This window comes from Odocoileus virginianus, chromosome 16 (genome assembly GCF_023699985.2).
Source record: "Odocoileus virginianus isolate 20LAN1187 ecotype Illinois chromosome 16, Ovbor_1.2, whole genome shotgun sequence".
In the NCBI taxonomy this organism is placed as follows: domain Eukaryota; kingdom Metazoa; phylum Chordata; class Mammalia; order Artiodactyla; family Cervidae; genus Odocoileus; species Odocoileus virginianus.
The window spans coordinates 1,608,509-1,632,579 of record NC_069689.1 but is presented as its reverse complement, the minus strand read 5'-3'; the positions used below and the strand labels follow the sequence as shown (position 1 = coordinate 1,632,579).

Below are 24,071 nucleotides of genomic sequence, written 5' to 3'. Positions count from 1 at the left end.
CTGAACTATTTAGGGGTGAAATGTCATGATGTCTATAATTTACTCTAAACCACTCCAGAAAGAAAAAGATAAAGCAAAATGTGGTAAAATGTCAACAACTGTTAAATCTAGGTGAGTGGGTATATGGGAGTTTGCTATACTACTCCCTCTATCTTTCTGTACCTTTGAAAATGTTCCTAACAAAAAGTAAAAAAACAAAAAATAAAAAACAACACATTGGTCACATGAGCCAGAACCCCACAAATAATGCCTCCTGCTCCTGGCAGGCCTGAAAGGCAGCTGGGTCTCTTAAGTAGGTTAAACATGCCCCCTGCCATCTCCTTTATGTGGTTTCCCTAGAAATCGCTTTTGCACAAATTCCACTGAGTCCTAGCTCCACATTTAGAAGCCTGAGCACATTCAGAAGCCAGACACAGCACTTTAGTGAAGCAACTGTTTTCTTCTGACCAACCACCTTCCTCCCACCCACCACCTCCCTCCCACCCACTTCCTCCCTGTCCTTCTGCAAAATGACCCTGGATTAGAGTTCTTTTTTTTTTAATATTCATTTTTACTTATTCATTTGGCTGATCCGGGTCTTAGTTTCAGCAGGTGGGATCTAGTTCCCTGACCTGGGATCGAACCCCAGGCCTTCTGCATTGGGAGCTCAGAGTCTTAACCACTGGACCACCAGGGAAGCCCCTGGATTAGAAATCTTGATGCTGGCTCCATCCTCATATGGCCACTACCCTCTCTGAGCCTCAGGTTGCTGCTCCCCTGCCCCACTCCCATTAACCAGAAATAATGACAAGTCAGGGACTGCTGAGGCATCTCATTCAAAGGCACAGTGTTACCCCCACAGAGACTGAAATTCCCACTTAGCTGATGGGAAAGCTGAGACCCAGGCCAGGAGAGACTGGAAGCAGAACACAGAAGGTGGGAACAAAGGGAGGTGAGAGTGAGCAAATCTCCCCCTCACCCCCTCCCTATCTCTCTACCCCAACCCTGGCAGTGCGAATCTAAGTGAGGATCGCCAGCACCTCCCTTTCTCTTGTTCCTATTTACGAGCATCCTGGTCAGGAATAAATGACCATGATTGTAATCTCCCAGCCAGGCCCAGCTGACCCACACCAACGTTGGCCAGGCCCGCCTCCACCGATCGATAATGGAAGAGTTATCAGTACCCCAAATAATCAATTGCTAATTGCTGGATGCCATGCAATTCATCGGGGAGAGTTATGTGTGGCCAGTGACTGGGCATCCCGGCCCTGGCCTGGTGGAGCTTCCCAGGGGAGAGAAGGCCTCATCCGTAGTGAGTATCTCAGCAGAAAAGCCGCCAGTAACTCGGAGCTTCTCAAACAGATGTCCTGGACCCAGCCAGAATCTCCAGACCCAAAGAGGAGGAGGAAGAGGCAGTGGCCACAGAGCCTCTGAGGGATGGGCCACATGCCCTGGTCAGCCCATCTGGTCCCAGGCCCCTGGATCTGACAGGTACGCAGGATGAATAAGCCCAGTCCTTGCCACCAAGGCATTCCCAGGCCATGAGGAGAGACCAACTGCCAGATATCGCAGGCCTTGCACACAGTAGGCCTCACATACAGTAGGTGGACAGCAAGTGTTTGCAAAACATAAAGCAGATACACTGCTCTGAGTTCTGAGGAAGGAGAAGCTGCTCCCAGCTAGGGGGACCAGGAGGGGTTTCTAAACACGGCATTTGGGCTGAGTGTTGAAAAGTGGTGGGATCTATGGGCAGAGATGGAGGAAGGACTCAGGCAGAGGGGTCAGCAGAGCGAACCCCTGCAGGAAGGAAAGCCACAGCGCTTGAGAAAGGGAGAGTGAGTGGCATTGGGCTGGAGCCTAACTGCACAGAGGACTATGGAAGGAGACGGCTGGGTGCGAGGAGAATAGGACTCTGCAAAACACTGAGGGGTCCAGACACCAGTCTGAGTGAACAGGGAGCCCTTGGAGGATGCTGAGTGGGAGCGTGACAACCAGCATGTGTTTGGAAGGACCGTTAAATGCCACGGAGTCCACAGTTCCTGCCAGGTTCCACCCCACGAGGGTGGAGGCTAGTCTTACTCATCTCTGTCCCCAGAGCAGCCAGCACAGCCGGTCCCAGAGGAAGCACCCAACAAGAGAACCGCTGAGCGATCACAGGACCCGCAGATGTAGGACGGGGGACGCCTGGACTCGCAGCTGTGGAAAATGATGTTTGTATCAAAACATGTATTTACAGTAGAGGCCCAAACACAGCCTTGGAGGCAGGCAGGGAGGGGATCATCTTCCACTTACAAAGAGGGACGCTGAGGCTCAAAGAGGGACACATAATGACCTGGCCACGGTCACCCAGCTGGGGGAGCCCAGTGTTCTCCCCAGAAGAGAGCTCCGAAGGCTGAGCCCTGGTTGCCTGGGCAGGGTTTAAGGGTGCCCAAGAGGTAAAGGCTCCCCCTGTCACGCTCCCTGACACACACACACACACCCCATCCCCTGCCGCTACCCCATGTTGGACAGACATTTCATTGGAGAAATGCCCCAATCACTGCCTCACTGAGCATCCCCCACAGTAACCCCAGCTGGGATTGACTGTCACCAGGGCAGCCTGTCCCTGCACCTGTATCAGAAACAGGGCTAGGCAGAGACTCTCTAGAATCCCCAAGCTTGTTGGGGATTCTAGACAGATTTTGTGGAAGACAGACCCACTTCTCCCCAGCCTCCACTTCCCCGAAGTTTGGGACCCATATCAAGGCAGCAAGAGTCCTGGACCAGGAGTCCAAAGACAGGGTCAAGGCCAACTCGCTGTGAACCAGACTCTGGAGAATCACTTGCAGGTTTCTTCATCTGTGAAATGGGACGGTGCTCTCTGCCTACTTTACAGCATGCCATGGAGACTAAATGAGGGGTGAAACATAAAAACTTACTTATAAAATTATAAATTGGGCTTCCTAGGTGGCATTAGTGGTAAAGAACCTGCTTGCCAATGTCGGATATGCAAGAGACATGGGTTTGATCCCTGGGTCAAGAAGATTCTCTGAAATGGCAACCCACTCCAGTATTCTTGCCTGGAAAATTCCATGGGCAGAGGAGCCTGGCAAGCCACAGTCCATGGGGTCACAAAGAGTCAGACAGGACTGAGCATGCATGCACCACATAAAATTATAAAGCAAATTTTTTCCTGAAAAATAAGGCTCCTCTTTACTTCAGCCTAGAGACTGAAACTCACTTCCCTCTCCCAGCAGAGGGCAAAACATGACTGACACTGAGATTCTTCAGTGTATCAAGCTAGCGCATGCTTTATATGTATTATTTCAAAGTATGCTAATGACACCCTGAGAAGGTAGGTTATCATTCTCACATAAGAGATTAGGAAACTGAGGCCAGAAAAGTGATTTACCTGTGCCCGTCCAGCTCAAAAGTGGCTGAGACAGAATTCAGACTCAGTTCCAGATGGCTCCCATGCCCAAGGCAAGCCCTTTTAATCACACCAGACTGATTTGAGGGGCCCATTTCCATACTCCAAAATCTCAAAACTACAGAATCAGTGATCAGGGTAAGGCTGCATGTCACACCTGAGCTGTGGCTCACACATATATACTCCACTCAGACCTGAGACCCCGACATCAGAGGCGATGTGCCACCCCACGGCCTGTGGACCAGCAGGGCCAGAGGAGTGGCATGGGGAATGGGGGTGGGGTGTCTGGCACAGCTGGTCCTGAGTTAATTGGATCAGTCCTGGGCATGGAGCCGCCTGTCCGACTGCCCTGGCAGATGGGTGCTGAGACTGGGCCACCTGCCAAGGCCCAGCTTCCATGTCCAAACCAACCTGGACACTGAGGTTCCACTTTGGCCTCCTCCCGCCCTGACCCTGGGGGTGGGCAGTGCCCTCATAGATCCAGAAGGCCAGAGTGGCAGCCACTATCCCCCTGGGTGGCGGGCTCCTCCCCTGATGTGGCCATATGGCTGCATACTCTCCCTGATAGCTGGACAGTTGAAGCAAGTGCCTGAGGAGGCCCTCTGCAAAGGCCCCGAGGCCCCAGGCACCCCACCCATCCCTGCCCTGCAGGCCACAGGCACAGCCAGGAAAACCCCTGGCTGGAGCCCCTGCCCCCAACTTGCTTTATGACCTGGTGTGAGTCACTGCCCCTCAATGGGCCTCCAACTCTTCCTCTGTCAAACAGCAATGCTGACGAGCCCTCTACCGCGTCCCCTTGCATTCCACTTCCCAGGTCACTGACTTCCACCCAAATTCACTCCAGGTCTTCAGGGAGACAAACTTATCCATTTTACAAACATAAAAACTGAGGCCCAAGAAACTTCAGGGGAAGGGCCAGTAAGAAAGACTCATTTCTTGACACCAGGATGCCTGCCGACTCTGTAGGCCCAGGAGGTGGGAATGGTGACACCAGAGGCCCTGCCTCACTCTGATGGCCTGCATCATCCCACCCAACTTCCCACCCAGCCCGAATTTCTTCCTCCTCCATCAGAAGGGAAACCATGCACAGCCCCTTGGCCATCCCAGCGAAGGCTGGCAAGGCGCCTGGCCCCGCTCTTGCCACCCCCCACCAGCCTGCAGCCCTAAAGCAGCTCTAGGACGGCTGCCCTGCCTCTGGCTTTCCCGGCCAACCACTCCCACGACCACCAGAGGGAGCGGTTTAAATTGCAAATCTGATCGCGTCCCTCCAGAACTTCACCCCTACAACCTCTGAATACGAAATCAGCCCACACTCCTCAGCTGGGCACTCAAGATCCTCCTCCGTCTTGTGCCAACCTGCTCTATGCCTGCTGTGCCCCTGCAGGAACCACTCCACTGCAAACACGTTCCCCTCGTGCCTGGAGCCTCCCACCTCCAAGCCTTTGCTAACACTATGCCATCTGCCTGGAAAGCCCTCACTTGGTCGCATCCTCCATTCATTCACTTATCCAGCACATTTCCTGAGCATCCACTAAGTGTCAGAAATATTCGAACAGGTCAGCCCTTCTGGGTCCATCTGAAACAACCCATTGCCAGCCTCCCTCCCCCGTACCTCTTGGGGCCTGCCTTATACCCAGGGGTGTGGGTCCATGTCTGTGACTCCTTTCAGAGCTCATCCAGGGATGGGCCCAGGTTTGTCATAAGTACCCTCAGTATGAGCTCCCAGGCCTCAAAGCAAGAGAGGCCCCCAATATGAAGTGACCCCCAAGTGGACAGTTCCAAGCAGTGAAGAGCAAGGCCAAGAGAGACACGGTTTCTGGGAGCAGATATTGAGGCCCTGGAAGCCCACAAAAGAAATTCTGATTGACCAGGGTGGCCCCCAATTCCCCCCAAAGGAGGCCTGAGTGGTCAGGGGTAACTTTACCCCCTCAAATTACCCCAAGGCCCAGGCCAATCAACAACTTCTCACTGCGTGCTTAGTCGTTCAATGTGTCTGACTCTTTGTGGATTGTAGCCCACCAGGCTCCTCTGTCCATGGGGATTCTCCAGGCAAGAATACTGGAGTGAGTTGCCATGCCTTCCTCCAGGGGATCTTCCCAACCCAGGGATCAAACCCAGGTCTCCACATTGCAGGTGTATTCTTTACCATCTGAACCACCAGGGAAACCCAAGAAAACTGGAGTGGGTAGCCTATCCCTTCTCCAAGGGATCCTCCCAACCCAGGAATCAAATCGGGATCACATTGCAGGCAGATTCTTTACCAGCTGAGCTACCAGGGAAGCCCACTTATCACTGAGTTTGTTATAATTTAAAACACAAACACAGCAGGGTCAGGGCTTGGCTGGACAAGGAAATTAAGGGGGCCACCCTGAGCAAGACTCGTTCCCAGTCAGGAGGTTTAGGGCAGGGAGTGGTCATCCTCCTAAAGGAGGCAGCCAGTGGGGGCTGGGAGCACCTGGCAGGGGCTTTCACCCCTGACCCCCAGATCAGGGGTCAAAGAGGTACCATGTTCTCTCTCTCTCTCTCCTTGGCTTGAGGCCCCATATGGAGGGCTCACCCTGCTGGAATCAGTTGGGGACAGGGGATGGGGGTAGGGGTCAAAGAACTAGAGCAGAGTTCAAGCAGGTCTTGATGGCAGGGGTGGGGCCAAGCAGACAGCTGGCTATGTTCCAGCCACTTGGGTACCAACCAGAGCATCAGTCAGGCCAACACAAAGGAGCAAATGTCCAGAGCTCAGGGAGCCACAGGGGGACAAAGGGGTAAAGAGATGGGGGGCAAGGAGGTCAGAGGGCGGGGCAAGGACAGCTAAGGAAGACCAAGTCAGCTCAAGCTGGCAGAAAGGAAGGGGCAGAGGCCGACAGAGGCTGCCCCAGAGTGAAGCCAGCAAAGCAGCTGAGGGAGCCTTCACAGAACCCAGTAGACCACCCCTACCACCCTGCCACTCCCACCCCCAGATGAGCTTTGGTCACTTCTGGGCAACAGCTTTCTCCACCTGAGGTCTTCGGGGGCCTGAGTGGCCCTGGGGATAAGTCCAGGGTATCATCAGGACTGGGCTGGGGAGAATGGACACAGACACCTGCCTGGAGCTGAGAGCTCCTCTAGCTACCTGTGTCTCAGGTGGGCCACTTGGGAAGGAAGTGGTCCCCATAACCATCAGGCCCTATCCCCACCCCCAATGCACATTTAGACCTCTGTCTGAGGAGTCCATTCTCCTGAGGGTGAGCTCTTTGGCCCATAAAGGGACTCCATGGGAGAGACCTCAGAATAATAGGAAGGGTTCCAGGATCCAAGCAGGAGGACAATGACAGGACCTAGAGTGTCAGGCTGGCACTCTGATCCGCAGAATGACACTGACATCCCAGTGCCAAGGATTATCGGTTTGCAAACTATCAAGCAGAGACCAGGCTGACTCTAGGGTCTGCCCAGATGAGGCTGGCATCAAACCAGGAGAATCAGGCTGAGAGAAGCTGTGCCTACCTCCTTGTCCATCTGAAGAGTGTGTTGGTCACAGCAGCAGGAGAAATGCCCTGGGGAGACCCTCCAGCAGCAGATCCCCAGAGCCCTGCTGCCAGGTCAATAAAGAGGGTTTGAGGGCCCTCCCTGCACCCTCCCAAAGCAAAGATCAGCAAAGATCAGGGTTAAAGGATACCTTCATGGTACAAGGGACTGAGCCATTCCCCTGGCTCCATCTCTGCCTCAACATTCTCCTCTGAAACGGAGAGGAAACGTGCCCACAGCCCCTCCATTCTCACAAGGTAGCAGAGAGATCACAGAGGGGCAGTGAAGGTGGAAGTAGGTCTAAGCCTGAAAACCGGTAGATATTACCATACCCCTTAGATTCAGGGAGATACAGACTGGCCCAACATCACCACCCTCCACCCAGCATTGAGGCTGAGAACAAGACTTCTGACCCCACGGGCTCACTCGCTGAATGCCAGGGAGATACAGACTGGCCCAACATCACCACCCTCCACCCAGCATTGAGGCTGAGAACAAGACTTCTGACCCCACGGGCTCACTCGCTGAATGCCAGGGAGCAAGGCACATGGACAAGGGGGGCTGAGAAACTCAGCTGCTCCATCCCAGAATCCCAAGCTGAAAGGAAAGATGGGGAGCAATCAGAGAAGGCTTCCTAGAGGAGGAAGAATATGCTTGGAAGCAGGGAGAATTCAGTAAAGTGGAGGGGCCTGCAGGGAGCCTGAACTCTTTCCCTGTCTCGGGCCTCTCCCTCCTGGGATACTGGCCTCCCACACCTCTCAGGGCACCATCCTGGACTACCCGACCATCCTATCTTCTACTGAAGAGGCAGGGCTGGCACTGGGGGCAAAGGGGGTGGGGGGTAATTGGTAAGCTTCCTGAAGCTGTTAGCAGAGTACAGGAATGCCAGAGGAGACTCAATAAGATGGAGGTGAGGGTAGGGGCACAGCACAATCACAACCTCATCACAGAGTGAGGCAGCAGGAGCATGGTTCCAAGAAAAGCAGGGGCGGGGTGGCACCAGGCTAGGGGCCTATCCCTAGGCTCTTGGGAGCTCTTTGGGGGCCAGGGCTGATGGGATGCACTTTCCTGGCAGTTCCCTCCTTCCAGCCGCCTGTCCCACGGAGCAGAAGGAACAGGGACACACACACACAGAGGCACTTCTCCCAACTCGCAAACCTCAAACCCGCGTCCTCAGCCCAGCTGCAAAGATGACCTAGCGGCCCTGAGGCCGGGAAGCTGTCGCCCCGCGGGTCCCATCTGACCCTGGCAGGGTCACAGGAATCCAGCGCCCCGAACGCCTCCAGAGCAGCACCGCGGGGCTGAACCGGTGTCCCCGAGAGCCGGCGGCTGCACTGATAAAGTGGCTGCTCCCCCTTGACCCGCCCGGCGGCACGGCACGCAGCCCATTCCTCCCTGGCGTTCTCTCCGAGAAAGGCCGGAGTTCCACCATTAAAGCGCCTCCATCCTCTGCGCCCATACGCAAAGTTGCTCCAAGTCGCCGGGGTTCTGATGGCAGGTGATGGTTAGGCGGGGCCGCGCAGCGGGCGAGAGCGCGGTCACGAACCGGGGCGCTGAGCGCGCTCCCCTTCAGCTCCACGCGTGCACCCCCCTCACAACGGGCGCGCACCCAACACCCCACCCCCCACCCGCTGCCCCTGAGGCTCCCGCCCAATCAGAGGCCGCGCACGCGGCGCTGCCGGCGGGCAGACACCCCAGCTCCCCGGCCTGCGCCCCAGCGGCCCCGGCCCCGCCGCAGCATCCCTCCTGCCCAGCCACACTCACCGTCCCGGGCGCGCAGTCGGCGCGCAGCTCCGCTCCGGGGCCGCATTCCCCCGCTGGGCTCCTCTCTGGTTCCCGCTCCGGCTCGGGTTCCCGCTACGCAGGGCTCGGCTCTGAGATGGTGGCCGCGGCAACGAGCGAGGCAGGGAGGGCGTGTGCGCGAGTGTGTGTATGTGTGTGTGTGTATGTGTGCGTGTGCGCGCGCGCGCGGTGCGTGTGCCTGTGCACGGGAGGGCCCCGCGCTCCCCTGCGCGCCCCGCTCCTGCCTCCAGTTCTCCACACTGCGATGCCAGCAGAATCCCTAACGCGCGCTCCCAACTGCCTGGGCGCTCACACTCGTGCACACACGCGCACACCTGGGCGCGCACACACCTCCGCCGCCGCACAACCGACTCCGCACTCCCGACTCTTGCCCTCCTGGGGAGCTCACAAAGGCCCCGGCCCGCCGGGAGCCCCCGGAGCGCGGCCCGCGGAGCCTACGGAGTGGCCCCGCAGTCCTACCAGGCTGGCCCCGCCTTAGGTCCTCCGGTATTCCCGGAGGGGCTCCCTCGGGCGTCCCTGCTCCTTCACCCTGCCGGCCTGACCGCGGCCGTGCTGTCCGCCTGATCCCCGGCCCCGGCGCCCGACTCCGGCTTCTGGCGCTCCCACCCAGAGGCGCGGGCTCCCTGCTCCTCGCCTGCGCCGCCGCCCGCAGCCGCGTGCTCTCCCTCTCCTTCCTTTCCCTCTTTTCTGTCGCTGCCTCTCCTTCTATCTCGTCTCCCTTCTCCCACCTGCACCCGCCCGGATCCCGGTCCTCCGTCTCTCCGGCTGCCTCTCCGTCTATCTTGCCGACGCCCTCTCCCGCGCCGCCGCCTCCTCTCCACCGGCCTGCGCTGCCCTCACATTCTCCGCATTACACTGGGGTGCCGCCCGCCACTCGCCGGGCCCAGGGTTCCGGCGCACAGTGGGCGGCAAGGGGACCCGCCGCGCCCGGGCCCCACCGCCCCCTCGGCTCTCCGCCGGCTCCGCGGCTCCGCGCTCCGGCCTGGCGGGCGGCGACGTCCCGCGCTAGCCTCGGCTGTCGCTGACAGCTCCCATCTCGCCCGGGCTTAAAGGGATAGCGCACCGGGCTCGACCTGCCCCACCCGGGGGCGCCGAGGAGGGCGGCCTCGTGCGCCGGCACAGTCCGGGGCGGTGGTGCAGCCGGGGCCGTGCGGGCGGCGCCCGGTCCGCCGAGGTTGAGCCCGGCCCTCCGGGGCTGGAGGTGAGTCAAGGAGACGGGCGGTCGGGCCGGACCGCGCCATCCAGGGGGCGCTCAGGGCTTGTTGGCGGCTAAGCCTAGGGGCACGCTTGAGGTGTGGGGCGGTGCAGGCTGGGCGCCCGGCACTGCGGGACGGGGGGGGGGGGGGGGGGGGGATCAGGCAAGCAGCTGTCCGGATCTGAGCACAGGGTGAGGACACCTGTCATGCTGAGAGAACAGGGCTCACAGGATGGCCTCCCACTCTTGGGCTGTGTGACCTTGGGCAAATGCCTGCCTCTTTCTGACCTCAGTTTACGCTTCTTTGGAAGGACATTGAGTTCCATCATCTCTGGGGCTCTGATTTGGTAGTATCAATAGATGCCTCCTCCCTGTAAGAGCAGGAAGTATGAAGGAACTTTACTGGGTGCAGGCGGTCCGGAAAAGCTCCTGGAGGAGTTGACATTGAAGCTAGGTATTGAAGGATGAGTAGGAGTTGGCTGGGCAGAAAGAGCATCCCCTTTCAAGAGGATATGCAAAGACCTAGGTGTGGGAAGCAGGGAAAGATGCCAGGTATGATTCCTGGATCGGGAAGATCCCCTGGAGAAGGGATAGGCTACCCATTCCAGTATTCTTGGGCTTCCCTGGTGGCCCAGATGGTAAAGAATCCACCCACAATGCAGGAGACCTGGGTTTGACCCCTGGGTTGGGAAGATCCCCTGGAGGAGTGCATGGCAACCCACTCTGGTATTCTTGCTTGGAGAATCCCCATAAACAGAGGAGCCTGGCAGGCTACAGTCCATGTGGTTATAAAGAGTCAGACAGGACTGGGTGGATAAGCACAGCACAGCGTATTGGGGGAGTTGGGGGAGGCAAAGAGAAACTATAATAGCCTTGGGTTGAGGAGTTTCAACTTTGTTGAGGGGTAATAGTGGGGATGACACGGTGTAGGGAGAAGCCCTGCCCATCCTTCAGCCATCACAGATGCATTGCTAAGGGCTCCCCAAATCCAGGCGCCTTTGAAGGAGACCTCCTCTTTCCTGTTCCTAAACCCAGTCCCAACCTCTGCTCCCAATCTCTCCAGCCAGACGCAGCACAGCCTCCCCCTGCTGACCGGAGCTGGAAATGGAAGAAGCCCAGGCCTGGCTGTGGTGCTGTGAGTCCCAAAAGGGTGGGTCATACTTTAGCACCCACCCACCAAGGTGCCCTGCAAAGACCCCAGACTTAGTTATCAAGTCATACCCAGTGCCAGCCCCAGCCTCAGTGGCCTCTTCTGTACAATGGGAATAAAAATACTCAGCCACCAAGGAGGTTGGCAAAGAATTCCTGAGGAATGACACGCAAGAATGACCCAGCATATGGGAAGCATTCAGCAAGTATCCTTTTCCTTCCACACACCTGGCCTTGGCTCTGTGGACCATCCCCAAAGTGCTTTCTGTCTCCCTTTTCCCTCCTTCCTGGCCATTTTCCTTCTGCCTTCCTACCAGACTTTCCGGGAGCCTCAAGGGAAATGAGCTCATGGCTGTTACCTGCTCTGGCTAAACACACCTCCTGAGAAGTCTTCCCAGGGCTTGCAGGTGGACCCTAGGGAAGCCAACCAGAGACAAACAGCCTTTCCCCAGAGTCCCTGACATCCAAGCAGAGCAGCAGTCTACATCCCCTTCCATTTCTCCCACTCTCCTATGCTGGGAGCCACACAGCCTTTGTGTTTGTGCTTGGGAATTTATGTCCCCAGTTTTGCTGTGCAACATCAGATAAGTAGCACACCCTCTCTGAACCTCAGTTTCTTTCCTAAGTATGAGGACAAGCTGGTGTGCCCGAAAGGGGCAATGAACATAAGTCTAAGTCAGTTATTTTCCCTCAACAAATCCAGGCCATGTCCCTTTATCCAGGGATTCTTCAGAGAGGCAGACAGATACAAAAGACTCTTGGGACCCTCGGATGTCCTGCCCTTGTGCTAGTGACCAGGAGCTGTTACTGCCTCTGCCTCCCAGCAGGCTTTACAGAAAGTCAAGGCATGAATATGAACAGACACATGGAGGAATCACTCCCCACTGCCACAGCATCAAGTTTAGGGGCCAGGCCAGTGTGGGCAGCTGCATGAAGATGCTTCTTCACGGGAAGCTAGGAACTAACTGCTTCCTGCCGCAAGGGCTGAGTCAGTGCCCCTACTGATGTTTGCTCACAGCTCCTCTGCTGTTTTCAGCTGGGTCCACAGGCCAGTGGGGGAGACCTAGGCCGCTCCCCAGACCCAGTCACCAAGTCAGGTCTAGCCGGGGGCTAAGTGGCCTGCATGGAATCCCAGGAGACAGTGGGCATTTCCTGCCTGCCTTCTCAGTCAATAACTGGCTTCCTGGATCAGGCTGGAAAATAGGGTCACTAAGGGAGAAATGTCCCACCCAGTCAGGCTTTCTCTTTGCTATCTCTCATCCCACATCCCCACCTCCAAGTCTTTTCCCACCTGTCCTACCACCTCTTGGCTTCCACACATCCATCCACCTCTCAAGTCCTTTCCTACCTAAACAGCTTCCCCTGAGTACTCCCTGGCATCTCCAAGCTCTCTCCTCCTTTGTATCTTAACCTACTGTGTGTCAGGAGTTTTCATTCACTGGTTCATCTTTACACTAATTCTGGTGTTATCATTCTCATCTCAGAGAAGAGGAAGCTGAAGTTTAGTGTGCACTTCTAGGATTTGAACTGAGGGCCATTTTCTTCATTCTTTCCACAAACATTTGTTGAGGGCTTGCTCCATGCCAGGCTCTAGGCCAGGTGTAGGGAATACACATCAGAGGACCTAGAGTCTAGAAAAAGAGAACACTTTACATTGCAAAGAAACATAAGATTATAACTAGGACAAGTGCCATGAAGCTCTGTGGAGCTATTTGGTTGAGGCACAGTCTGGTCTTGAGAGTCAGAAAAGGCTTCCTGCAGGATGTGACATTTGACCTAGCGCCAGAAGGTTGGGTAGACATTAACTTGGAGTAGTCAGGGGCCCCAGAGAGAGGGAACAGCTTGTATAAAGGCCCTATGTGGAGAGGAAGGAGAGAAAGGCCATGTGGCCAGAGCATAAGGAGAGGGGATTGGAGATGGGGCTGCATGGGGATTGGAGATGGGGCTGCATGGGGCCAGGGCAGCAGGTTCCAGGGGACCCCAAAAGGAGTTGAACGTTTAGCCTGCTGGCTCTGGGCTGGCCCTGGAGATTTGAAGCAGAGGACAATGCTCATTCTTCCTCCAACTGCTCCCCAGTCCACCACTCAGTGCCTTTGCACCAAGGGACCACTTCCACCCCTTTCTTCTGATGCCCCAGCCCTAGCACAACGTGGGACATACTGAGGGCTCAGACTTGCAGGTGAACTGACAACTTGGTGGGCCGGGCCAGGGAGAGACAGAAGACCTCAGCTCAGCCTTCACCCAGCCTCCAGCTAAATGACTTTGGTCAGCTCCCACCTCTCTCTGTCCCTCATAACTGTAAGACAAAGATTAGACTGATTCCTTTGCCATCTCTGGTTGATCCTGGGGCATAACCTGTAATAAGCGAATGAAAAAGACTCAACAGTCAAAATGATCCTACCTGAGCCAGGGGATTCAAGGCCTAGAGCCCTGCAGGGTTATGGAGTAGGGTGCGGCTTGGGGCCTGCTGCTGGCCTAGTGCCATCCCATCTTGCCTCTCCTCCTGAGCTTACCTTCCCAAATGAAGCACTCCAAGGTGTTCCTCCTCCCCTCCACCCCAGCATGGCCCATGCCCTCACCCACTTCTCCCCCATCAGATGTTTGGGAGTCACTGTTGGCCTGTAAAAGCTGAATTGGATTCCTTGGGCATTTGGTTTTCCCATCTGTAAAAGGGTGTTATCCTTTCACCTCCTATCTCCCTGGGAGGAGAGAGGATGAATAAACAGCTTGTTGGTATAACCTCCACCTTCTGTATCAGGGGCACTGCTCCCTTGTCAAGTGTCCTCCCGGGACCTTGATGTCAACAGCACTGGGGGAAACAGACACACCAACTGACTTTGATTTTTTTTTAATATTTGTTTACTTATTTATTTTTGGCTAGATGGGATCTCAGTTGTGACACACAGGCTTCTCTCCAGTTGTGGTGCATGTAGTTCAGTAGTTGTGGGTCTCGGGCTTAGTTTTCCCAGGACATGTGGGATCTTAGTTCCCTGACCAGGTATCAAACCCAAGTCCCCTGTGTTGAAAGGTAGATTCTTAACTACTGGACCACCAGGGAAGTCTGCCAGCTGACCTTTTAAAACCTCCCCTAGAAGACCATAGCCAGCTGCCCTCCCCAAGGACACCACATGCCTCCCAATAGGAAGTCCAGGGAAGGGTGACTCTCGGGGTGCCCCTTCCCTCTCCCAAGGCTCCTTTGTGGGTCCAGACAATGGCTGGAGGGGGCCGCTTCAGAACTTGCTCCCTCTCGGGGCAGCCATGCCCTTTGCCCTGTGGGAGGCTCACTCCTCTGTGTTGTACCTGCTGCTCTGATTGGCCTTATCTTCTTAAGGGTCCATCCTAAGGATGCTGCCCCCAGGTCAGCAGCAGCCCAGGCCAGATCAGTTCATAGTTCTGTTCTATCAGCTTTTTCTACAATAATCACACCTACCTGTAAGTGAGGAAGTGCTTTCCTGTCCACAAGTCTATCCCATGCGCCTTCTCCGCAAAGCCTCACTACAGCCCAGGAAGTAAGAACAAGGATTGGCCTCATTTTATGGATAAAGAGACCAAATCGCAGGGTTATGACCAGTACAGACTTTGGGGACCTGCAGTCCATCACAGTCACATGGGAGGTGGGGGGGAAGTCAGGAAAGGAGGATGCCAAGGGCAGCAGGAGAGGTGGTTGTTGGAGATCTGAGTGGAGAGGTGACCCTGCCTATTACTGAAAGGTGGGACTGGAATTGCAGTTTGGGAGGCCAGTGAGGCAGGGGGAGTTTAAGGACCTGAGAGTATGCACAGTTAGGGGGACAGACTTACACTTCAGCTCCCACTCATAGAGGATGTGCTCTGTGCCAGGCCCTGAGGGGCCCGGTCCTCGGGGAATTCACAGGCTGTAGGCAGACAGGCACATCCACAGAGGAAGGCCAAGGGTCCGAGTTCTGGAGTGGTAGGTACTGTGTCGAGGTGGCTGGCAGGATCACAGAACCAAGAGTCAGGAGCCCATGTAGCCTGGCCCTGAGCCTCAGAAGAGATGAGGGGTTTCCCATGCTCACCTGGGCTGGTGTCCGTAGGATCACGCTCTCCCAGAAAGGCTATGGATTGGCTGCCCTTGAAGGGTGCTTAGGAATTCACTGGGCGGGGGAAGGGGGCCTGAGGAGGCGCGAGGGCAAGCAGAGGTCACCTCTGAGTTATCAGCACCCATCGGCCTGGGCCTGGCTACTGCAGGCATTTAGGGAGCATGTGCTGGCCAGTTGGAGGGTGTTTGAATGAAAAAGGAAGCCAGGAGGGAGAGTAGGAGGGAGGAAGAAAGGGGGTGAGGAGTGCATGAGAATAGACAGAAAAATAAGAAAGAACCCACATTGTCAAGGAAGCTGCAGGAAAGCAGCTGGCAGGGCAGGCTCAGAGCCAGGTCACAAAGGTCCTTGAATGTCATGGGGGGTGATCACTGTACTTTGAAGGATTTTAAGGTGAGGCAGATGATCAGATCTGAATTTGTGGACACTCCTTCCAACTCCTGGGGGGAAGATAGATGGAGGGGTGAAACTGGAGGTCAGAGCCTGGAGAGGCAGCCAATGGGGTCCTCCAGGTGAGGGGATGGGGTGGAATGGAAGGTAGATACTTAAGAATTCAAGAAGCAGGGCTTGGTGAGTGTCTGAGTGTGGAGGTGAGGAAAGGAGGGCTCCCCCCCCATGGCCTTTCCACAGAGCTTCCTGTGAGCTGACCCCTGCAAGGCTTCACAACTTTGTTCCAGGGAACACTCACACCCACCTGCCTGAGGGTCTACACGGTGTAGGGGGCACCACGGTGCAAGGCTCGAACCCCTTTCAGGCTGAAGCACTCCTCCGTGTTGCTAGGAGTGTTGAGGCTGGCTGGCCGGCCACAGATGAGCCCCTGCCCCTCAGCTGAAGAGAGAGGCTCCCTGCCCGGGGCCTTGCCCCTCCAGGGACAGCTGCGTCCAATTAGTGACCAAAAGTGAAAGTATTAGTCACTCAATTGTGTCTGACTCTTTGCGACCCCATGGACTATATAGAGCCCATGGGCTTCTCCAGACAAGAATATTGGAATGGGTTGCGATTTCCTTCTCCAGGGGATCTTCCTGACCCAGGGATCGAACCCAGGTCTCCTGCATTGTTGGCAGATTCCTTACCACCTGAGCCACCAGGGAAGACCAAGCCAGGGGATGAAGGCTCAACCCTCCTGTCTCAACTCAGGACGAGCCCACAAAGAGAGCTCAGGTCCAGACTCCCATTGCTCTGTGCTGTGAATGCATCACAAACCATCTCCCAAGTCTGCCCCATCCTGCTTCCCTCACTTCCTCCCTGCCATGGGTCTAAATCCCAACAAATCTCCTGCATGCTAATCTTCTTCAATGTGCTGGTATTAACATCCACATTTCACCCCTAAGGAAATTTCAGCTCAGAGATGTTAAGTGACTTGCCCATGGTTGCACAGCTGATAAGTGGCAGATCAGGGGCTGGCTAGGGAGGGAAGAGGCCAGGGACCCTGGCTGGCTGAGGCAGAGAGACGGAGGGAGAGTCAGTCCCCAGGGAAGGCTGGTCCAGCCTGTAGACCAGCACTGGAACCAGGAGGGATTTATTCCGTCTGCCTCCCTCTCCCCATTCCACAGATGGGGAAACTGAGGTCAGAGAAGAGATAAGATTGCCCAGGCACATAACGTCAGTTAATGATGACCCTAGGAGTGTTCCCTAAGGTTCTGCCTCCCAGACCAACACAGGCGTTTCCTTTTTTTATTTATTTATTGCTGGACTGGCTTTTCATTGCTGTGTGCAGGCTTTCTCTAGTTGTGGTCCAAGGCCTTCTCGTTGTGATAGCTACTCTTGTTGCAAAACATCAGCTCTAGGCATGCAGGCTTCAGTAATTGTGGCTTGAGGGCTCTAGAGTGTGGGCTCAGAAGTTGTGGAACCTGGACTTAGTTGCTCCGCAGCGTGTGAGATCTTCCCGGACCAGGAATCGAACTGGTGTCCCCTGATTGGTAGGTGGATTCTTAACAACTGGACCACCAGGGAACTCCTGGGCATTTTCTTTGGACCAGACTGCTGTTCTCTTTCCACTGGCCCCTTTTCCAAGCCCAGCAGCGGGTCTCAGGCTCAGAGACCTGTCAGGGTTGACCCTTACTCAATTCCCCCAAGTGGAAAGAGGTGGCTGTGCTTCCCCCAGGCTTGCAGAGACCTTCACAGCAGCCTGAGCTGCCCAGCACTGGTGTGAAGTTGGGATGAACTGGGCTGGGCAAGGCTGGATCTGACTGGCACAGTAGAGCAAACAGATGAAGCAGACGGGAAGGAAATCAATTTGAGTGTTTGATTAATTTTAATTTTTAATTTGCGCAGAGAGTAGCGCTCCCCATTTGGTACCGCATGCTCACTGTGAGCTGCTGGCTCTGGCCATGGCTGCCACTGCTGCAGCTCCATGTGCCCGGCGGCTCCCTGCCCTTCTGTCACATGAGCCAGTCTCTCACATGGCGACTGGCTTTCTGCAAAGCAGAAAGGAAGGGGACCTCCGCCCCTTCTGCCCAGGAGAGACGGGTCTGCTAAGTCCCCTCTGTGCCAAGTGGGAGGAGCCAAAGCTATGCTCCCTCCTGGGAGGACACCAGGCAGGCCACGCCTGCACAAAGTCACGGTGGATGAATGAACTCTCCGGCATGGTGACAGACCAGTCTGGGGGGCAAGGGAGATTCTGGGTGCACATCAGTTCACAGGTGCTAAGTAATTGCCCAGGCCACTTACATTTAAGGGCAACTATACCTGGAGTCGGATCTGTCATAAAACTAGGACAATCTCAGCTCTTGTGTTCTGAAACTTCGAGGGTCAAACCTCTGCTCTTTGTTGATTTGGAATTTGACCATATACAGAATGGAGAAAGTTGGTCTGAACTGGAAGAGACTAAATCCATCATACACACCCTCTAGCTCCTGGCCCTTTCTCCCCAACCCCCTCCCCACCAGGCCCTATACTCTGAGAGCATCAGCCAATGGGGTTGAGAACAGAGACCCTGGAAGGAGGCAGACATAGTTGGAATCCTGGCTCTGCCACTTTCTAGCTGTGTGACCTTAGGCAAATCACATAATCTTTCTGAGCATAGCCTTCAAGGACACACCATTTAGTGGCCTCCTCCAGGAAGCCTTCCCTGATTAAAACTTCTGTCCTCACCACAACTATTCCCAAGTGCTGGTCCTGCCCTAAACACAAGCCCTCTCTGACCTTCCCTTGACCCTCAATAACTTGACTGTGTGCACTGCACACATTGCATGGGATGATGTGCTAAAAGAAAGTGACTTTTGGCATAGACATCCCTGCTCCAAATCCAAGCTCACCTCCATGCTGGCTGCTTAGGCCCATCTCTTGAGCATCTCAGATTCAGAGGATCCAAACTGAATGCACCAACCCTCCTCATACTCACCTTTGCCTGTTTTTCTTCCCCATCTCATTAAGCAATATCCCAGTCTAGGAGGTAGAACCCTAGGGAACACTCCTAGGGTCATCATTAACTGACGTTATGCGCCTGGACAATCTTATCCCTTCTCTGATCTCAGTTTCCCCATATGCGGAATGGGGAGAGAGAGGCAGATGGAATAAATCCCTCCTGGTTTCAGTGCTGGTCTACAGGCTAGACCAGCCTTCCCTGGGGACTGACTCTCCCTCCGTCTCCCTGCTTCAGCCAGCCAGGGTCCCTGGCCTCTTCCCTCCCTAGCCAGCCCCTGATCTGCCACTTATCAGCTGTGCAACCATGGGCAAGTCACTTAACATCTCAAGCCAGTGGGCAAGGATCCACTGAAACTCCTCCATCTGCCTCATTCCCCGCATCCTACCTGACCCAGGCCCTCTGTCCCCACCCTCCACTTCTGCCCTCTGATAGCGCAGGCAGAGGGAGAGGGATTCTCTCTTATATTTACTCCACTGCACGGCAGGGCTAGGGGACCCTTCTGAGAACAGCCAGTGCTCCCCTCCATTCTACAAGATGAGGACCCTGAAACCCATAAAGAGACAAAGACCTGCCCTGGGCCCGACGGTCTACTGCCCACAACAGAGCCACGGTGAGAAGGCCGGTGTCCTCTGCAGCCCAAGTGGGCATTGCAGGGACGTCATGGTCACAGCCAGGCCCTGGGACAGTGGTAGAAGGGAACTTGAAGCCCCCCAAGTCCCAGTCTACCTACCCTCAAACCCAAAACCCAGAGAGTCTGCAGAGGAGGGATGAGGGCTGGGCTGTGTTCAAGTTCCCAGGCAGAATGAGTAACCCACAACTGAGAAGCTCACGAAAGCCACACATCATTCCATGCTGACTCTACAGCCCAGCACCTCGCAGTCCTGCTTGGAAGCGGCCACAGCAGCAAACAGAAAGAGGCCTCAGTTATGATTAGAGCCAGAGGCCATTCTCTGTGTCCCCCTCTCCCTACACCCAATTCTCATACTGCCTGGAATTCTATTAACCTTGCCTGGCTCAAATGCAAATTAATCTATTCTGGCCATTAGAAGAGTTGGTACAAGAATGGGTGAGAGGGCATAAAGAGTCATCCCGGTTAGAAGTCCCAGAGAGAGGCCCCAAGGTAGACCAGGCTGACCCCTTTTATTGAGCACCTTCTGCATGCTGGGCACTGAGCTAAGGGCTTCACAAGCTTCCTTGCTGCTCCAAGGCCCCCTCCCTGTTACCCAAGCATCATTCAACCCCTCCCAGCCTCAGTTTCCTCTCCTGTAAAATAAAATTAGTGTTAAGAGCTACCTCTAGAGCCTATTGAGTGATTAAATAGGAAAAAGTGTGTAAAGTGCTTCCTACATTGCTGGACACAAAATACATGCTAATTAAGTGCTAATTATAGATGAGATGACTTTTGTGATAAAGCCGAGAACCGATCCAGTTCATATTCATGACTGTTAAATTTGAGCTGCTGGACTTGCTAGATGGTCCAGTAGTTGAGAATCAGCCTGCCAACACAGGGGCATGGGTTTGATCCCTGGTCCGGGAAGATCCCACATGCCACGGGGCAACTAAGCCCATGCGCCACAATTACTGAGCCCTGCTCTAGAGCCCAGGCCCCACAACAAGAGAAGCCATCATGAGGAGAAACAGGCAGAGAGTAGCCCATGCTCCCCACAACTAAAAGCTCACGCGCAGCAACAAAGACCCAAAGCAGCCAAAAATAAATAAATAAATAATTTTTTAAAAATCTGAGCTGCTAGTAAGATAAATGTTTCACCACTTGCTGCTGGAATGGGGTAGAGCTGGGGGTGGAGATAGGATTCTGCCCAGGTCTATGCAACGAAGGAGTTGTCTAGAAACCCACAGCATTAATACTAAGACAAAGCATAGAGAAGGGATAAGGTCACAGGAAATGGACCATAGGAAGCCATCTTATCTTTTAAAAGCCTCCCTCTCTGAGGTTTGGCCCTAGGTGGGCTGACCCCAAAGGCCCCTGAGTCTTTTGGATTGGACCAAGCCAGGCAGTCAAGGAGAAGGAATGAGAACTTCCTCCAGTGGGAGGGAGAGGGGAGTGGCAGAGACCCCAGTGAGACAGAGATGTTAGGAAGACAGTCATGTGATAGCCACTGATACACAGCCCTTAAAGCACTTGTGTTTGTCCTTTGCCCACATTTTCTCATTTCATCCTCTGAACAACCATGTCAAAGGTATCGTTATGCCCATACACAGAGGGGGCCCCAAGAGGCCAATAATGACTTGCCCTTTGAGTCTTGATCTTTCTGTTTTCTAAAGACCAGGCTTGGAACCATATGAAGAAGGATCAAGGAAGAAGCTAGTGCCAGGGTCCAGCTTCTTCTCTGGGTTCCAAAACCCCTGGTCCAGGGCAGTGGGGCCTTCCAGTTTCCAAACCAAGGCTTCCCCAGATAATCAAAGTTGAGAAGCCCAGAAAATATCTGCCTCTTCCTAGTCTGACTCTGGAAGCAAGATAGAGATTACTATGGGAAGAACCTGGCCATGTACTGGAGGTTCTTGGAGCAGAGCTGGAGCAGAAATGCTTGAGGTTAAAAAATAATAACAGTTTACTGCACTAAGTACATACCAAGCACTGCTTTACATGCTTTATGTATTATGTTTCATTCTACAGCACCCTTTGAAAGTGAAAGTGAAAGTGGCTCAGTGGTGTCTGACTTTTTGCTACCCCATGGACAATACAGTCCAGGGAATTCTCCAGGCCAGAATACTGGAGTGGGTAGCCGTTCCCTTCTCCAAGCGATCGAACCCAGGTTTCCTGCACTGCAGGCAGATTCTTTACCAGCTGAGCCACCAGGAAAGCCCAAGAATACTGGAGTGGGCAGCCTACTCCTTCTCCAGCAGATCTTCCCAACCCAGGAATCAAACCAGGGTCATCCCTATTTCACAGATGAGGAAACTGAAGCACAGAGACTGTTAGGTAATGCCTCCAAGTTCACACAAGCCAGAAGAGACCAAGCCAAGATTCAGTTTCAGGCAGTGAGGTTGCACAGGCCATGACTCTAACCACCTATCAAGCTGCCTATCTAAACAGCCAAGTACTGCCCCCAAAGCCCAGAGCAACCCAGAATAGTGTTGGGAGTAGGATTCAACTTACAGCACTCCTATTTGCACACACTTTTTAGAGTACAGAAAGTGAGACACCTGTGTCTTTGCAGACTCAGCACAGAGAAGCCAGCTGGGCTGCCCCTGTTTTTGCTCTGTTCCATAAGTCTGTTCCTGACTGCTCTGTTCCACAGGCAGTCAAGCTGCATGGAAACATGAGGCCGCTGAATAACTTGGGCAATCCCATGTTCCCAGGGCTCCAGGCCCCAGGTCCCACCCATGTGATGATTTCCCAGGATGAGCCACTTCTGAAAAGTCCAATTCGGCATTTACACCCACCTCTGGGGAGTTTGGGGCACTCTCCAGGGTCCTGAAATAGCTCTCTTGCCTGTAAGCAGGGAGTCTGGAGACCCCAAAGCAGCTGGTTTGGTTCTCTGGACATGTTCTTAAAAACAAGGAAGGTACATCAACATTTGCAACATGAACTATTACCCTAAGCGCACGTGGGGAGCTATTTCTTAGATTCATCACCACCGTGACCAAGGACAATCCTTTTGTGAAATCAATGAATTGATGCTCCCTCCTCCCTGTGGGTGGCTCTGTTTCCATTTGAATTTTCAGGTAGAGGATGCACCTCAATGAGATGGGCTGGTCTGTAGCCCTAGAATTGAGGTGAGTGCATCATGAGGTGTTCAGCCCAGGTGCTCAGTAAATGTCATCAGCTGCCATCATCACCACCATAATCCTCATTATCCCTCATCATCTCTGGGCAGACCCGTCTTTTGGGATAGCAACACACCCAGATGTATACCCCCAGTTTGTGGCTCTAGAAGCACATCTGGGGAGAAGGCAGTGGTCGCCATTGCTGTGTGCAATGGCCAGATGACAGTCTTTAGAGGGAGGAGGAGGAGGGCCTTCCTTTCAGAGTCTGCTCAGATCCTCTCCATCCCAAAGTTCCCCCTTGGGGACCTAGAATATCCTTGTCCTACCTGTGCTTTCAAGTTTAGACTAAGTAAGGCTCTAAGAGTGTCTCCCTCAGTCTCCCACCCACCATTCACAAGTCCTGATGGGGAAACCCCATGAAGTGACTCCAGGACTGATTGATTATAGGGCCATCTTCTCTCTCCATACCCTACCTCTTTGGGCCCCCAGACTCCCCCATCTCAGTGGGAAATCAGGCAGCCAGATTCTAGTGATTAAAGAAAGCAGGGGCCCTCCTTTTTAAGGAAAGGACTCCATATACCCTGAAAAAAAAACATAGTTCAAAAAGACACATATATCCCAAATTTTATTGCAGCACTATTCACAATAACCAGGACATAGAAGCAACCTAAATGTCCATCGACAGATGAATGGCTAAAGAAGATGTATTATTTACCTATATACAGTGGGATATTACTTAGCCATAAAAAGGAATGAAATTGGGTCACTTGTAGTGATGTGGATGAACCTAGAGTCTGTCATACAGAGTGAAGTAAGTCAAAAAGAGAAAAACAAATGTCATCTATTAACACACATGTATGGAATCTAGAAAAGTGGTTCAGATGAGCTTGTTTGCAAGGTCAGAGATGCAGACATAGAAGGCAGATAAGTGGACACAGAGCAGGAAGGGGAGGATGAGACAAATTGGGAAAATAATATTGACATACTTTCACTAGCATGTGTAAAATAGATAGATAGTAGGAACATGCTAGGTAGCATAGGGAGCTCAGCTCGGTGCTCTGTGATGACCAAAAGGGGTGGAAGGTGGGAGTGGGGCAGAGGTTCAAGAGAGAGGGGATATATGTATACATACAGCTAATCACAATGTAGTAGAGCAGAAGCTAACACAACATTGCAAAGCAACTATACACCGATAAAAATAAATAAATAAATAAATGGAAGGGGCCCACATGCTGGGGAAAGAGCTGCATCCCCACAAGAAAAGAAGCTACACCTCTACCCTTTGCTCCCCACTCCTGCATTCTCCCAGTCACCCCAGCTTGGAAGGGGCAAGGTCTCAAGGCAGAGGCCCCTGACTCTTGTCCTCACTTTCAACACCAGCAGGCCAGGACTCTGTTACTCGATCTCCATTGCAGAGCAACCCTGCAGGCTCCACTGCTGGGACTGAGAATCCTCAACTCCTCTTTTCAGCAGACACTTATTAAATACCTACTGTATGCCTGCCCTGTGCCAGGCAATTCTCTTACACTTGATCCCATGTGATCCTATGAGAACCCATAGGATCCTATGTGATCCCATGGAAATAGGTATTTAACAGATTAGAAAACTGGGGCTTAGAGAGTCTAAGTCTTTTTCCCAAGGTCACATAGCTGGGGGGCGGTGGGTCAGGAACACCAGATTGCCCCTTTTCCAGACTGAGGAGAGTGGCTCTCCCAGCCCTGCTCCAAGTTGATCCACAGGGCTGACTACAGCACAAGCCTTAGAACAGGTGAGCTTCACTGAGGAGTCAGAGGAGAAAGCCCTGGCTAGCCTAGTTTACACCTGCTTTGGGAGAACTGCCCAGCTGGCTCCCTGGGCCTTGGAAGGATACCCCGTGTGGGCGATGGT

The 24,071-nt window shown here is 54.1% G+C and overlaps 1 protein-coding gene and 1 long non-coding RNA gene across 6 annotated transcripts in view; one reads left to right on the top strand and one right to left on the bottom strand.

Moving 5' to 3' along the window:
- Positions 1-9,730, bottom strand: part of LINGO1 (leucine rich repeat and Ig domain containing 1) — a 213,411-nt gene extending 203,681 nt beyond the window's left edge. For 2 of the 5 annotated variants that reach the window (XR_011491670.1, XR_011491671.1), the window contains exon 1: positions 8,651-9,730. The gene's annotated coding sequence lies outside the window, so the exon portion shown is untranslated. The remainder of the gene's footprint in view (positions 1-8,650) is intronic. The other 3 variants (XR_011491669.1, XR_011491668.1, XR_002309906.2) reach the window with 2 other exon arrangements.
- A 73-nt stretch (positions 9,731-9,803) lies between these two features.
- Positions 9,804-24,071, top strand: part of LOC139038653 (uncharacterized) — a 28,750-nt gene continuing 14,482 nt past the window's right edge. The window contains exon 1 of the long non-coding RNA XR_011491672.1: positions 9,804-9,890. This is a non-coding gene — a long non-coding RNA (uncharacterized lncRNA). The remainder of the gene's footprint in view (positions 9,891-24,071) is intronic.